Source organism: Macaca nemestrina, chromosome 5 (genome assembly GCF_043159975.1).
Source record: "Macaca nemestrina isolate mMacNem1 chromosome 5, mMacNem.hap1, whole genome shotgun sequence".
Taxonomy (NCBI): domain Eukaryota; kingdom Metazoa; phylum Chordata; class Mammalia; order Primates; family Cercopithecidae; genus Macaca; species Macaca nemestrina.
Genome location: NC_092129.1, coordinates 55,337,796 through 55,353,615, shown reverse-complemented (window position 1 = coordinate 55,353,615; position 15,820 = coordinate 55,337,796).

Genomic DNA, 15,820 nt, shown 5'->3' with positions numbered 1-15,820 from the left:
AACTGTCTTAGCGAAAGGCTTCTTGAGGGGAAAGCTGTAACTCTGTGAGATGATTTCACAGAACACAAAGAAGTTTCTCAGAAAGCTTCCTTCTCTTTGTTATCGGAGGATATTTCCTTTGGCCCTATAGTCTTCAAAGGGATCCGAAATATCTGTTCTCAGATTCCACAGAAATAAGGCGAGCAATGAGATCCACGAAATACAGATGTAACTCTGTGAGATGAATTAACAGAACACTAAGCAGTTTCACAGAAAGCTTCTTTCCAGATTTCATCTGAGGATATTTCCTTTTTCACCATAGCCTTCTATGGGCTTCCAAATATCACTTTGCCAATTCCACAAGAACTGTCTTAGCGAAAGGCTTCTTGAGGGGAAAGCTGTAACTCTGTGAGATGATTTCACAGAACACAAAGAAGTTTCTCAGAAAGCTTCTTTGTCTTCGTTATCGGAGGATATTTCCTTTGGCCCTATAGTCTTCAAAGGGATCCGAAATATCTGTTCTCAGATTCCACAGAAATAAGGCTAGCAAAGAGATCCACGAAATACAGATATAACTCTGTGAGATGAATTAACAGAACACTAAGCAGTTTCTCAGAAAGCTTCTTTCCAGATTTCATCTGAGGATATTTCCTTTTTCACCATAGCCCTCTATGGGCTTCCAAATATCACTTTGCCAATTCCACAAGAACTGTCTTAGCGAAAGGCTTCTTGAGGGGAAAGCTGTAACTCTGTGAGATGATTTCACAGAACACAAAGAAGTTTCTCAGAAAGCTTCTTTCTCTTTGTTATTGGAGGATATTTCCTTTATCCCTATAGTCTTCAAAGGGATCCGAAATATCTGTTCTCAGATTCCACAGAAATAAGGCCAGCAAAGAGATCCACGAAATACAGATGTAACTCTGTGAGATGAATTAACAGGACACTAAGCAGTTTCTAAGAAAGCTTCTTTCCAGATTTCATCTGAGGATATTTCGTTTTTCACCATAGCCCTCTATGGGCTTCCAAATATCACTTTGCCAATTCCACAAGAACTGTCTTAGCGAAAGGCTTCTTGAGGGGAAAGCTGTAACTCTGTGAGATGATTTCACAGAACACAAAGAAGTTTCTCAGAAAGCTTCTTTCTCTTTGTTATCGGAGGATATTTCCTTTGGCCCTATAGTCTTCAAAGGGATCCGAAATATCTGTTCTCAGATTCCACAGAAATAAGGCTAGCAAAGAGATCCACGAAATACAGATGTAACTCTGTGAGATGAATTAACAGAACACTAAGCAGTTTCTCAGAAAGCTTCTTTCCAGATTTCATCTGAGGATATTTCCTTTTTCACCATAGCCCTCTATGGGCTTCCAAATATCACTTTGCCAATTCCACAAGAACTGTCATAGCGAAAGACTTCTTCAGGGGAAAGCTGTAACTCTGTGAGATGATTTCACAGAACACAAAGAAGTTTCTCAGAAAGCTTCTTTCTCTTTGTTATCGGAGGATATTTCCTTTGGACCTGTAGTCTTCAAAGGGATCCGAAATATCTGTTCTCAGATTCCACAGAAATAAGGCTAGCAAAGAGATCCACGAAATACAGATGTAAGTCTGTGAGATGAATTAACAGAACACTAAGCAGTTTCTCAGAAAGCTTCTTTCCAGATTTCATCTGAGGATATTTCCTTTTTCACCATAGCCCTCTATGGGCTTCCAAATATCACTTTGCCAATTCCACAAGAACTGTCTTAGCTAAAGGCTTCTTGAGGGGAAAGCAGTAACTCTGTGAGATGATTTCACAGAACACAAAGAAGTTTCTCAGAAAGTTTCTTTCTCTTTGTTATCGGAGGATATTTCCTTTGGCCCTATAGACTTCAAAGGGATCCGAAATATCTGTTCTCAGATTCCAGAGAAATAAGGCTAGCAAAGAGATCCACGAAATACAGATGTAACTCTGTGAGATGAATTAACAGAACACTAAGCAGTTTCACAGAAAGCTTCTTTCCAGATTTCATCTGAGGATATTTCCTTTTTCACCATAGCCTTCTATGGGCTTCCAAATATCACTTTGCCAATTCCACAAGAACTGTCTTAGCGAAAGGCTTCTTGAGGGGAAAGCTGTAACTCTGTGAGATGATTTCACAGAACACAAAGAAGTTTCTCAGAAAGCTTCTTTCTCTTTGTTATCGGAGGATATTTCCTTTGGCCCTATAATCTTCAAAGGGATCCGAAATATCTGTTCTCAGATTCCACAGAAATAAGGCTAACAAAGAGATAAACGAAATACAGATGTAACTCTGTGAGATGAATTAACAGAACACTAAACAGTTTCTCAGAAAGCTTCTTTACAGATTTCATCTGAGGATATTTCCTTTTTCACCATAGCCCTCTATGGGCTTCCAAATATAACTTTGCCAATTCCACAAGAACTGTCTTAGCGAAAGGCTTCTTGAGGGTAAAGCTGTAACTCTGTCAGATGACTTAACAGAACACAAAGAAGTTTCTCAGAAAGCTTCTTTCTCTTTGTTATCGGAGGATATTTCCTTTGGCCCTATAGTCTTCAAAGGGATCCGAAATATCTGTTCTCAGATTCCACAGAAATAAGGCTAGCAAAGAGATCCACGAAATACAGATGTAAGTCTGTGAGATGAATTAACAGAACACTAAGCAGTTTCTCAGAAAGCTTCTTTCAAGATTTCATCTGAGGATATTTCCTTTTTCACCATAGCCCTTATAGCTTCCAAATATCACTTTGCCAATTCCACAAGAACTGTCTTAGCTAAAGGCTTCTTGAGGGGAAAGCAGTAACTCTGTGAGATGATTTCACAGAACACAAAGAAGTTTCTCAGAAAGTTTCTTTCTCTTTGTTATCGGAGGATATTTCCTTTGGCCCTATAGACTTCAAAGGGATCCGAAATATCTGTTCTCAGATTCCAGAGAAATAAGGCTAGCAAAGAAATCCACGAAATACAGATGTAAGTCTGTGAGATGAATTAACAGAACACTAAGCAGTTTCTCAGAAAGCTTCTTTCCAGATTTCATCTGAGGATATTTCCTTTTTCACCATAGCCCTCTATGGGCTTCCAAATATCACTTTGCCAATTCCACAAGAACTGTCTTAGCGAAAGTCTTCTTGAGGGGAAAGCTGTAACTCTGTGAGATGATTTCACAGAACACAAAGAAGTTTCTCAGAAAGCTTCTTTCTCTTTGTTATCGGAGGATATTTCCTTTGGCCCTATAGTCTTCAAAGGGATCCGAAATATCTGTTCTCAGATTCCACAGAAATAAGGCTAGCAAAGAGATCCACGAAATACAGATGTAACTCTGTGAGATGAATTAACAGGACACTAAGCAGTTTCTCAGAAAGCTTCTTTCCAGATTTCATCTGAGGATATTTCCTTTTTCACCATAGCCCTCTATGGGCTTCCAAATATCACTTTGCCAATTCCACAAGAACTGTCTTAGCGAAAGGCTTCTTGAGGGGAAAGCTGTAACTCTGTGAGATGATTTCCCAGAACACAAAGAAGTTTCTCAGAAAGCTTCTTTCTCTTTGTTATCGGAGGATATTTCCTTTGGCCCTATAGTCTTCAAAGGGATCCGAAATATCTGTTCTCAGATTCCACAGAAATAAGGCTAGCAAAGAGATGCACGAAATACAGATGTAACTCTGTGAGATGAATTAACAGAACACTAAGCAGTTTCTCAGAAAGCTTCTTTCCAGATTTCATCTGAGGATATTTCCTTTTTCACCATAGCCCTCTATGGCTTCCAAATTTAACTTTGCCAATTCCACAAGAACTGTCTTAGAGAAAGGCTTCTTGAGGGCAAAGCTGTAACTCTGTGAGTTGATTTCACAGAACACAAAGAAGTTTCTCAGAAAGCTTCTTTCTCTTTGTTATCGGAGGATATTTCCTTTGGCCCTATAGTCTTCAAAGGGATCCGAAATATCTGTTCTCAGATTCCACAGAAATAAGGCTAGCAAAGAGATCCACGAAATACAGATGTAACTCTGTGAGATGAATTAACAGGACACTAAGCAGTTTCTCAGAAAGCTTCTTTCCAGATTTCATCTGAGGATATTTCCTTTTACACCATAGCCCTCTATGGGCTTCCAAATATCACTTTGCCAATTCCACAAGAACTGTCTTAGCGAAAGGCTTCTTGAGGGGAAAGCTGTAACTCTGTGAGATGATTTCACAGAACACAAAGAAGTTTCTCAGAAAGCTTCTTTCTCTTTGTTATCGGAGGATATTTCCTTTGGCCCTATAGTCTCCAAAGGGATCCGAAATATCTGTTCTCAGATTCCACAGAAATAAGGCTAGCAAAGAGATCCACGAAATACAGATGTAACTCTGTGAGATGAATTAACAGAACACTAAGCAGTTTCACAGAAAGCTTCTTTCCAGATTTCATCTGAGGATATTTCCTTTTTCACCATAGCCTTCTAAGGGCTTCCAAATATCACTTTGCCAATTCCACAAGAACTGTCTTAGCGAAAGGCTTCTTGAGGGGAAAGCTGTAACTCGGTGAGATGATTTCACAGAACACAAAGAAGTTTCTCAGAAAGCTTCTTTGTCTTCGTTATCGGAGGATATTTCCTTTGGCCCTATAGTCTTCAAAGGGATCCGAAATATCTGTTCTCAGATTCCACAGAAATAAGGCTAGCAAAGAGATCCACGAAATACAGATATAACTCTGTGAGATGAATTAACAGAACACTAAGCAGTTTCTCAGAAAGCTTCTTTCCAGATTTCATCTGAGGATATTTCCTTTTTCACCATAGCCCTCTATGGGCTTCCAAATATCACTTTGCCAATTCCACAAGAACTGTCTTAGCGAAAGGCTTCTTGAGGGGAAAGCTGTAACTCTGTGAGATGATTTCACAGAACACAAAGAAGTTTCTCAGAAAGCTTCTTTCTCTTTGTTATTGGAGGATATTTCCTTTATCCCTATAGTCTTCAAAGGGATCCGAAATATCTGTTCTCAGATTCCACAGAAATAAGGCCAGCAAAGAGATCCACGAAATACAGATGTAACTCTGTGAGATGAATTAACAGGACACTAAGCAGTTTCTAAGAAAGCTTCTTTCCAGATTTCATCTGAGGATATTTCGTTTTTCACCATAGCCCTCTATGGGCTTCCAAATATCACTTTGCCAATTCCACAAGAACTGTCTTAGCGAAAGGCTTCTTGAGGGGAAAGCTGTAACTCTGTGAGATGATTTCACAGAACACAAAGAAGTTTCTCAGAAAGCTTCTTTCTCTTTGTTATCGGAGGATATTTCCTTTGGCCCTATAGTCTTCAAAGGGATCCGAAATATCTGTTCTCAGATTCCACAGAAATAAGGCTAGCAAAGAGATCCACGAAATACAGATGTAACTCTGTGAGATGAATTAACAGAACACTAAGCAGTTTCTCAGAAAGCTTCTTTCCAGATTTCATCTGAGGATATTTCCTTTTTCACCATAGCCCTCTATGGGCTTCCAAATATCACTTTGCCAATTCCACAAGAACTGTCATAGCGAAAGACTTCTTCAGGGGAAAGCTGTAACTCTGTGAGATGATTTCACAGAACACAAAGAAGTTTCTCAGAAAGCTTCTTTCTCTTTGTTATCGGAGGATATTTCCTTTGGACCTGTAGTCTTCAAAGGGATCCGAAATATCTGTTCTCAGATTCCACAGAAATAAGGCTAGCAAAGAGATCCACGAAATACAGATGTAAGTCTGTGAGATGAATTAACAGAACACTAAGCAGTTTCTCAGAAAGCTTCTTTCCAGATTTCATCTGAGGATATTTCCTTTTTCACCATAGCCCTCTATGGGCTTCCAAATATCACTTTGCCAATTCCACAAGAACTGTCTTAGCTAAAGGCTTCTTGAGGGGAAAGCAGTAACTCTGTGAGATGATTTCACAGAACACAAAGAAGTTTCTCAGAAAGTTTCTTTCTCTTTGTTATCGGAGGATATTTCCTTTGGCCCTATAGACTTCAAAGGGATCCGAAATATCTGTTCTCAGATTCCAGAGAAATAAGGCTAGCAAAGAGATCCACGAAATACAGATGTAACTCTGTGAGATGAATTAACAGAACACTAAGCAGTTTCACAGAAAGCTTCTTTCCAGATTTCATCTGAGGATATTTCCTTTTTCACCATAGCCTTCTATGGGCTTCCAAATATCACTTTGCCAATTCCACAAGAACTGTCTTAGCGAAAGGCTTCTTGAGGGGAAAGCTGTAACTCTGTGAGATGATTTCACAGAACACAAAGAAGTTTCTCAGAAAGCTTCTTTCTCTTTGTTATCGGAGGATATTTCCTTTGGCCCTATAATCTTCAAAGGGATCCGAAATATCTGTTCTCAGATTCCACAGAAATAAGGCTAACAAAGAGATAAACGAAATACAGATGTAACTCTGTGAGATGAATTAACAGAACACTAAACAGTTTCTCAGAAAGCTTCTTTACAGATTTCATCTGAGGATATTTCCTTTTTCACCATAGCCCTCTATGGGCTTCCAAATATAACTTTGCCAATTCCACAAGAACTGTCTTAGCGAAAGGCTTCTTGAGGGTAAAGCTGTAACTCTGTCAGATGACTTAACAGAACACAAAGAAGTTTCTCAGAAAGCTTCTTTCTCTTTGTTATCGGAGGATATTTCCTTTGGCCCTATAGTCTTCAAAGGGATCCGAAATATCTGTTCTCAGATTCCACAGAAATAAGGCTAGCAAAGAGATCCACGAAATACAGATGTAAGTCTGTGAGATGAATTAACAGAACACTAAGCAGTTTCTCAGAAAGCTTCTTTCAAGATTTCATCTGAGGATATTTCCTTTTTCACCATAGCCCTTATAGCTTCCAAATATCACTTTGCCAATTCCACAAGAACTGTCTTAGCTAAAGGCTTCTTGAGGGGAAAGCAGTAACTCTGTGAGATGATTTCACAGAACACAAAGAAGTTTCTCAGAAAGTTTCTTTCTCTTTGTTATCGGAGGATATTTCCTTTGGCCCTATAGACTTCAAAGGGATCCGAAATATCTGTTCTCAGATTCCAGAGAAATAAGGCTAGCAAAGAAATCCACGAAATACAGATGTAAGTCTGTGAGATGAATTAACAGAACACTAAGCAGTTTCTCAGAAAGCTTCTTTCCAGATTTCATCTGAGGATATTTCCTTTTTCACCATAGCCCTCTATGGGCTTCCAAATATCACTTTGCCAATTCCACAAGAACTGTCTTAGCGAAAGTCTTCTTGAGGGGAAAGCTGTAACTCTGTGAGATGATTTCACAGAACACAAAGAAGTTTCTCAGAAAGCTTCTTTCTCTTTGTTATCGGAGGATATTTCCTTTGGCCCTATAGTCTTCAAAGGGATCCGAAATATCTGTTCTCAGATTCCACAGAAATAAGGCTAGCAAAGAGATCCACGAAATACAGATGTAACTCTGTGAGATGAATTAACAGGACACTAAGCAGTTTCTCAGAAAGCTTCTTTCCAGATTTCATCTGAGGATATTTCCTTTTTCACCATAGCCCTCTATGGGCTTCCAAATATCACTTTGCCAATTCCACAAGAACTGTCTTAGCGAAAGGCTTCTTGAGGGGAAAGCTGTAACTCTGTGAGATGATTTCCCAGAACACAAAGAAGTTTCTCAGAAAGCTTCTTTCTCTTTGTTATCGGAGGATATTTCCTTTGGCCCTATAGTCTTCAAAGGGATCCGAAATATCTGTTCTCAGATTCCACAGAAATAAGGCTAGCAAAGAGATGCACGAAATACAGATGTAACTCTGTGAGATGAATTAACAGAACACTAAGCAGTTTCTCAGAAAGCTTCTTTCCAGATTTCATCTGAGGATATTTCCTTTTTCACCATAGCCCTCTATGGCTTCCAAATTTAACTTTGCCAATTCCACAAGAACTGTCTTAGAGAAAGGCTTCTTGAGGGCAAAGCTGTAACTCTGTGAGTTGATTTCACAGAACACAAAGAAGTTTCTCAGAAAGCTTCTTTCTCTTTGTTATCGGAGGATATTTCCTTTGGCCCTATAGTCTTCAAAGGGATCCGAAATATCTGTTCTCAGATTCCACAGAAATAAGGCTAGCAAAGAGATCCACGAAATACAGATGTAACTCTGTGAGATGAATTAACAGGACACTAAGCAGTTTCTCAGAAAGCTTCTTTCCAGATTTCATCTGAGGATATTTCCTTTTACACCATAGCCCTCTATGGGCTTCCAAATATCACTTTGCCAATTCCACAAGAACTGTCTTAGCGAAAGGCTTCTTGAGGGGAAAGCTGTAACTCTGTGAGATGATTTCACAGAACACAAAGAAGTTTCTCAGAAAGCTTCTTTCTCTTTGTTATCGGAGGATATTTCCTTTGGCCCTATAGTCTCCAAAGGGATCCGAAATATCTGTTCTCAGATTCCACAGAAATAAGGCTAGCAAAGAGATCCACGAAATACAGATGTAACTCTGTGAGATGAATTAACAGAACACTAAGCAGTTTCACAGAAAGCTTCTTTCCAGATTTCATCTGAGGATATTTCCTTTTTCACCATAGCCTTCTAAGGGCTTCCAAATATCACTTTGCCAATTCCACAAGAACTGTCTTAGCGAAAGGCTTCTTGAGGGGAAAGCTGTAACTCGGTGAGATGATTTCACAGAACACAAAGAAGTTTCTCAGAAAGCTTCTTTGTCTTCGTTATCGGAGGATATTTCCTTTGGCCCTATAGTCTTCAAAGGGATCCGAAATATCTGTTCTCAGATTCCACAGAAATAAGGCTAGCAAAGAGATCCACGAAATACAGATATAACTCTGTGAGATGAATTAACAGAACACTAAGCAGTTTCTCAGAAAGCTTCTTTCCAGATTTCATCTGAGGATATTTCCTTTTTCACCATAGCCCTCTATGGGCTTCCAAATATCACTTTGCCAATTCCACAAGAACTGTCTTAGCGAAAGGCTTCTTGAGGGGAAAGCTGTAACTCTGTGAGATGATTTCACAGAACACAAAGAAGTTTCTCAGAAAGCTTCTTTCTCTTTGTTATCGGAGGATATTTCCTTTGGCCCTATAGACTTCAAAGGGATCCGAAATATCTGTTCTCAGATTCCAGAGAAATAAGGCTAGCAAAGAAATCCACGAAATATAGATGTAAGTCTATGAGATGAATTAACAGAACACTAAGCAGTTTCTCAGAAAGCTTCTTTCCAGATTTCATCTGAGGATATTTCCTTTTTCACCATAGCCCTCTATGGGCTTCCAAATATCACTTTCCCAGTTCCACAAGAACTGTCTTAGCGAAAGGCTTCTTGAGGGGAAAGGTGTAACTCTGTGAGATGATTTCACAGAACACAAAGAAGTTTCTCAGAAACCTTCTTTGTCTTTGTTATCGGAGGATATTTCCTTTGGCCCAATAGTCTTCAAAGGGATCCGAAATATCTGTTCTCAGATTCCACAGAAATAAGGCTAGCAAAGAGATCCACGAAATACAGATGTAAGTCTGTGAGATGAATTAACAGAACACTAAGCAGTTTCTCAGAAAGCTTCTTTCCAGATTTCATCTGAGGATATTTCCTTTTTCACCATAGCCCTCTATGGGCTTCCAAATATCACTTTGCCAATTCCACAAGAACTGTCTTAGCGAAAGGCTTCTTGAGGGGAAAGCTGTAACTCTGTGAGATGATTTCACAGAACACAAAGAAGTTTCTCAGAAAGCTTCTTTCTCTTTGTTATCGGAGGATATTTCCTTTGGCCCTATAGTCTTCAAAGGGATCCGAAATATCTGTTCTCAGATTCCACAGAAATAAGGCTAGCAAAGAAATCCACGAAATACAGATGTAACTCTGTGAGATGAATTAACAGGACACTAAGCAGTTTCTCAGAAAGCTTCTTTCCAGATTTCATCTGAGGATATTTAATTTTTCACCATAGCCCTCTATGGGCTTCCAAATATCACTTTGCCAATTCCACAAGAACTGTCTTAGCGAAAGGCTTCTTGAGGGGAAAGCTGTAACTCTGTGAGATGATTTCACAGAACACAAAGAAGTTTCTCACAAATCTTGTTTGTCTTTGTTATCGGAGGATATTTCCTTTGGCCCTATAGTCTTCAAAGGGATCCGAAATATCTGTTCTCAGATTCCACAGAAATAAGGCTAGCAAAGAGATCCACGAAATACAGATGTAACTCTGTGAGATGAATTAACAGAACCCTAAGCAGTTTCTCTGAAACCTTCTTTCCAGATTTCATCTGAGGATATTTCCTTTTTCACCATAGCCCTCTATGGGCTTCCAAATATCACTTTGCCAATTCCACAAGAACTGTCTTAGCGAAAGGCTTCTTGAGGGGAAAGCTGTAACTCTGTGAGATGATTTCACAGAACACAAAGAAGTTTCTCAGAAAGCTTCTTTCCCTTTGTTATCGGAGGATATTTCCTTTGGCCCTATAGACTTCAAAGGGATCCGAAATATCTGTTCTCAGATTCAAGAGAAATAAGGCTAGCAAAGAAATCCACGAAATATAGATGTAAGTCTGTGAGATGAATTAACAGAACACTAAGCAGTTTCTCAGAAAGCTTCTTTCCAGATTTCATCTGAGGATATTTCCTTTTTCACCATAGCCCTCTATGGGCTTCCAAATATCACTTTCCCAGTTCCACAAGAACTGTCTTAGCGAAAGGCGTCTTGAGGGGAAAGGTGTAACTCTGTGAGATGATTTCACAGAACACAAAGAAGTTTCTCAGAAACCTTCTTTGTCTTTGTTATCGGAGGATATTTCCTTTGGCCCTATAGTCTTCAAAGGGATCCGAAATATCTGTTCTCAGATTCCACAGAAATAAGGCTAGCAAAGAGATCCACGAAATACAGATGTAAGTCTGTGAGATGAATTAACAGAACACTAAGCAGTTTCTCAGAAAGCTTCTTTCCAGATTTCATCTGAGGATATTTCCTTTTTCACCATAGCCCTCTATGGGCTTCCAAATATCACTTTGCCAATTCCACAAGAACTGTCTTAGCGAAAGGCTTCTTGAGGGGAAAGCTGTAACTCTGTGAGATGATTTCACAGAACACAAAGAAGTTTCTCAGAAAGCTTCTTTCTCTTTGTTATCGGAGGATATTTCCTTTGGCCCTATAGTCTTCAAAGGGATCCGAAATATCTGTTCTCAGATTCCACAGAAATAAGGCTAGCAAAGAGATCCACGAAATACAGATGTAACTCTGTGAAATGAATTAACAGGACACTAAGCAGTTTCTCAGAAAGCTTCTTTCCAGATTTCATCTGAGGGTATTTCCTTTTACACCATAGCCCTCTATGGGCTTCCAAATATCACTTTGCCAATTCCACAAGAAGTGTCTTAGAGAAAGGCTTCTTGAGGGGAAAGCTGTAACTCTGTGAGATGATTTCACAGAACACAAAGAAGTTTCTCAGAAAGCTTCTTTCTCTTTGTTATCGGAGGATATTTCCTTTGGCCCTATAGTCTTCAAAGGGATCCGAAATATCTGTTCTCAGATTCCACAGAAATAAGGCTAGCAAAGAGATCCACGAAATACAGATGTAACTCTGTGAGATGAATTAACAGAACACTAAGCAGTTTCTCAGAAAGCTTCTTTCCAGATTTCATCTGAGGATATTTCCTTTTTCACCATAGCCCTCTATGGCTTCCAAATATAACTTTGCCAATTCCACAAGAACTGTCTTAGCGAAAGGCTTCTTGAGGGGAAAGCTGTAACTCTGTGAGATGATTTCACAGAACACAAAGAAGTTTCTCAGAAAGCTTCTTTCTCTTTGTTATCGGAGAATATTTCCTTTGGCCCTATAGTCTTCAAAGGGATCCGAAATATCTGTTCTCAGATTCCACAGAAATAAGGCTAGCAAGGAGATCCACGAAATACAGGTGTAACTCTGTGAGATGAATTAACAGAACACTAAGCAGTTTCTCAGAAAGCTTCTTTCCAGATTTCATCTGAGGATATTTCCTTTTTCACCATAGCCCTCTATGGCTTCCAAATATAACTTTGCCAAATCCACAAGAACTGTCTTAGAGAAAGGCTTCTTGAGGGCAAAGCTGTAACTCTGTGAGATGATTTCACAGAACACAAAGAAGTTTCTCAGAAAGCTTCTTTCTCTTTGTTATCGGAGGATATTTCCTTTGGCCCTGTAGTCTTCAAAGGGATCCGAAATATCTGTTCTCAGATTCCACAGAAATAAGGCTAGCAAAGAGATCCACGAAATACAGATGTAACTCTGTGAAATGAATTAACAGGACACTAAGCAGTTTCTCAGAAAGCTTCTTTCCAGATTTCATCTGAGGGTATTTCCTTTTACACCATAGCCCTCTATGGGCTTCCAAATATCACTTTGCCAATTCCACAAGAACTGTCTTAGCGAAAGGCTTTTTGAGGGGAAAGCTGTAACTCTGTGAGATGATTTCACAGAACACAAAGAAGTTTCTCAGAAAGCTTCTTTCTCTTTGTTATCGGAGGATATTTCCTTTGGCCCTATAGACTTCAAAGGGATCCGAAATATCTGTTCTCAGATTCCACAGAAATAAGGCTAGCAAAGAGATCCACGAAATACAGATGTAACTCTGTGAGATGAATTAACAGAACACTAAGCAGTTTCTCAGAAAGCTTCTTTCCAGATTTCATCTGAGGATAATTCCTTTTTCACCATAGCCCTCTATGGCTTCCAAATATAACTTTGCCAATTCCACAAGAACTGTCTTAGCGAAAGGCTTCTTGAGGGGAAAGCTGTAACTCTGTGAGATGATTTCACAGAACACAAAGAAGTTTCTCAGAAAGCTTCTTTCTCTTTGTTATCGGAGAATATTTCCTTTGGCCCTATATTCTTCAAAGGGATCCGAAATATCTGTTCTCAGATTCCACAGAAATAAGGCTAGCAAAGAGATCCACGAAATACAGATGTAACTCTGTGAGATGAATTAACAGAACACTAAGCAGTTTCTCAGAAAGCTTCTTTCCAGATTTCATCTGAGGATATTTCCTTTTTCACCATAGCCCTCTATGGCTTCCAAATATCACTTTGCCAATTCCACAAGAACTGTCTTAGCGAAAGGCTTCTTGAGGGGAAAGCTGTAACTCTGTGAGATGATTTCACAGAACACAAAGAAGTTTCTCAGAAAGCTTCTTTCTCTTTGTTATCGGAGGATATTTCCTTTGGCCCTATATTCTTCAAAGGGATCCGAAATATCTGTTCTCAGATTCCACAGAAATAAGGCTAGCAAAGAGATCCACGAAATACAGATGTAACTCTGTGAGATGAATTAACAGGACACTAAGCAGTTTCTCAGAAAGCTTCTTTCCAGATTTCATCTGAGGATATTTCCTTTTTCACCATAGCCCACTATGGGCTTCCAAATATCACTTTGCCAATTCCACAAGAACTGTCTTAGCGAAAGGCTTCTTGAGGGGAAAGCAGTAACTCTGTGAGATGATTTCACAGAACACAAAGAAGTTTCTCAGAAAGCTTCTTTCTCTTTGTTATCGGAGGATATTTCCTTTGGCCCTATAGTCTTCAAAGGGATCCGAAATATCTGTTCTCAGATTCCACAGAAATAAGGCTAGCAAAGAGATCCACGAAATACAGTTGTAACTCTGTGAGATGAATTAACAGAACACTAAGCAGTTTCTCAGAAAGCTTCTTTCCAGATTTCATCTGAGGATATTTCCTTTTTCACCATAGCCTTCTAAGGGCTTCCAAATATCACTTTGCCAATTCCACAAGAACTGTCTTAGCGAAAGGCTTCTTGAGGGGAAAGCTGTAACTCTGTGAGATGATTTCACAGAACACAAAGAAGTTTCTCAGAAAGCTTCTTTCTCTTTGTTATCGGAGGATATTTCCTTTGGCCCTATAGTCTTCAAAGGGATCCGAAATATCTGTTCTCAGATTCTACAGAAATAAGGTTAGCAAAGAGATCCACGAAATACAGATGTAAGTCTGTGAGATGAATTAACAGAACACTAAGCAGTTTCTCAGAAAGCTTCTTTCCAGATTTCATCTGAGGATATTTCCTTTTTCACCATAGCCCACTATGGGCTTCCAAATATCACTTTGCCAATTCCACAAGAACTGTCTTAGCGAAAGGCTTCTTGAGGGGAAAGCTGTAACTCTGTGAGATGATTTCACAGAACATAAAGAAGTTTCTCAGAAAGCTTCTTTCTCTTTGTTATCGGAGGATATTTCCTTTGGCCCTATAGTCTTCAAAGGGATCCGAAATATCTGTTCTCAGATTCCACAGAAATAAGGCTAGCAAAGAGATCCACGAAATACAGATGTAACTCTCTGAGATGAATTAACAGAACACTAAGCAGTTTCACAGAAAGCTTCTTTCCAGATTTCATCTGAGGATATTTCATTTTTCACCATAGCCCTCTATGGGCTTCCAAATATCACTTTCCCAATTCCACAAGAACTGTCTTAGTGAAAGGGTTCTTGAGGGGAAAGCTGTAACTCTGTGAGATGATTTCACAGAACACAAAGAAGTTTCTCAGAAAGCTTCTTTGTCTTTCTTATCGGAGGATATTTCCTTTGGCCCTATAGTCTTCAAAGGGATCCGAAATATCTGTTCTCAGATTCCACAGAAATAAGGCTAGCAAAGAGATCCACGAAATACAGATGTAACTCTGTGAGATGAATTAACAGAACACTAAGCAGTTTCTCAGAAAGCTTCTTTCCAGATTTCATCTGAGGATATTTCCTTTTTCACCATAGCCTTCTATGGGCTTCCAAATATCACTTTGCCAGTTCCACAAGAACTGTCTTAGCGAAAGGCTTCTTGAGAGGAAAGCTGTAACTCTGTGAGATGATTTCACAGAACACAAAGAAGTTTCTCAGAAAGCTTCTTTCTCTTTGTTATCGGAGGATATTTCCTTTGGCCCTATAGTCTTCAAAGGGATCCGAAATATCTGTTCTCAGATTCCACAGAAATAAGGTTAGCAAAGAGATCCACGAAATACAGATGTAACTCTGTGAGATGAATTAACAGAACACTAAGCAGTTTCTCAGAAAGCTTCTTTCCAGATTTCATCTGAGGATATTTCCTTTTTCACCATAGCCCACAATGGGCTTCCAAATATCACTTTGCCAATTCCACAAGAACTGTCTTAGCGAAAGGCTTCTTGAGGGGAAAGCTGTAACTCTGTGAGATGATTTCACAGAACACAAAGAAGTTTCTCAGAAAGCTTCTTTCTCTTTGTTATCGGAGGATATTTCCTTTGGCCCTATTGTCTTCAAAGGGATCCGTAATATCTGTTCTCAGATTCTACAGAAATAAGGTTAGCAAAGAGATCCACGAAATACAGATGTAAGTCTGTGAGATGAATTAACAGAACACTAAGCAGTTTCTCAGAGAGCTTCTTTCCAGATTTCAACTGAGGATATTTCCTTTTTCACCATAGCCCACTATGGGCTTCCAAATATCACTTTGCCAATTCCACAAGAACTGTCTTAGCGAAAGGCTTCTTGAGGGGAAAGCTGTAACTCTGTGAGATGATTTCACAGAACACAAAGAAGTTTCTCAGAAAGCTTCTTTCTCTTTGTTATCGGAGGATATTCCTTTGGCCCTATAGTCTTCAAAGGGATCCGAAATATCTCTTCTCAGATTCCACAGAAATAAGGCCAGCAAAGAGATCCACGAAATACAGATGTAACTCTGTGAGATGAATTAACAGGACACTAAGCAGTTTCTAAGAAAGCTTCTTTCCAGATTTCATCTGAGGATATTTCGTTTTTCACCATAGCCCTCTATGGGCTTCCAAATATCACTTTGCCAATTCCACAAGAACTGTCTTAGCGAAAGGCTTCTTGAGGGGAAAGCTGTAACTCTGTGAGATTA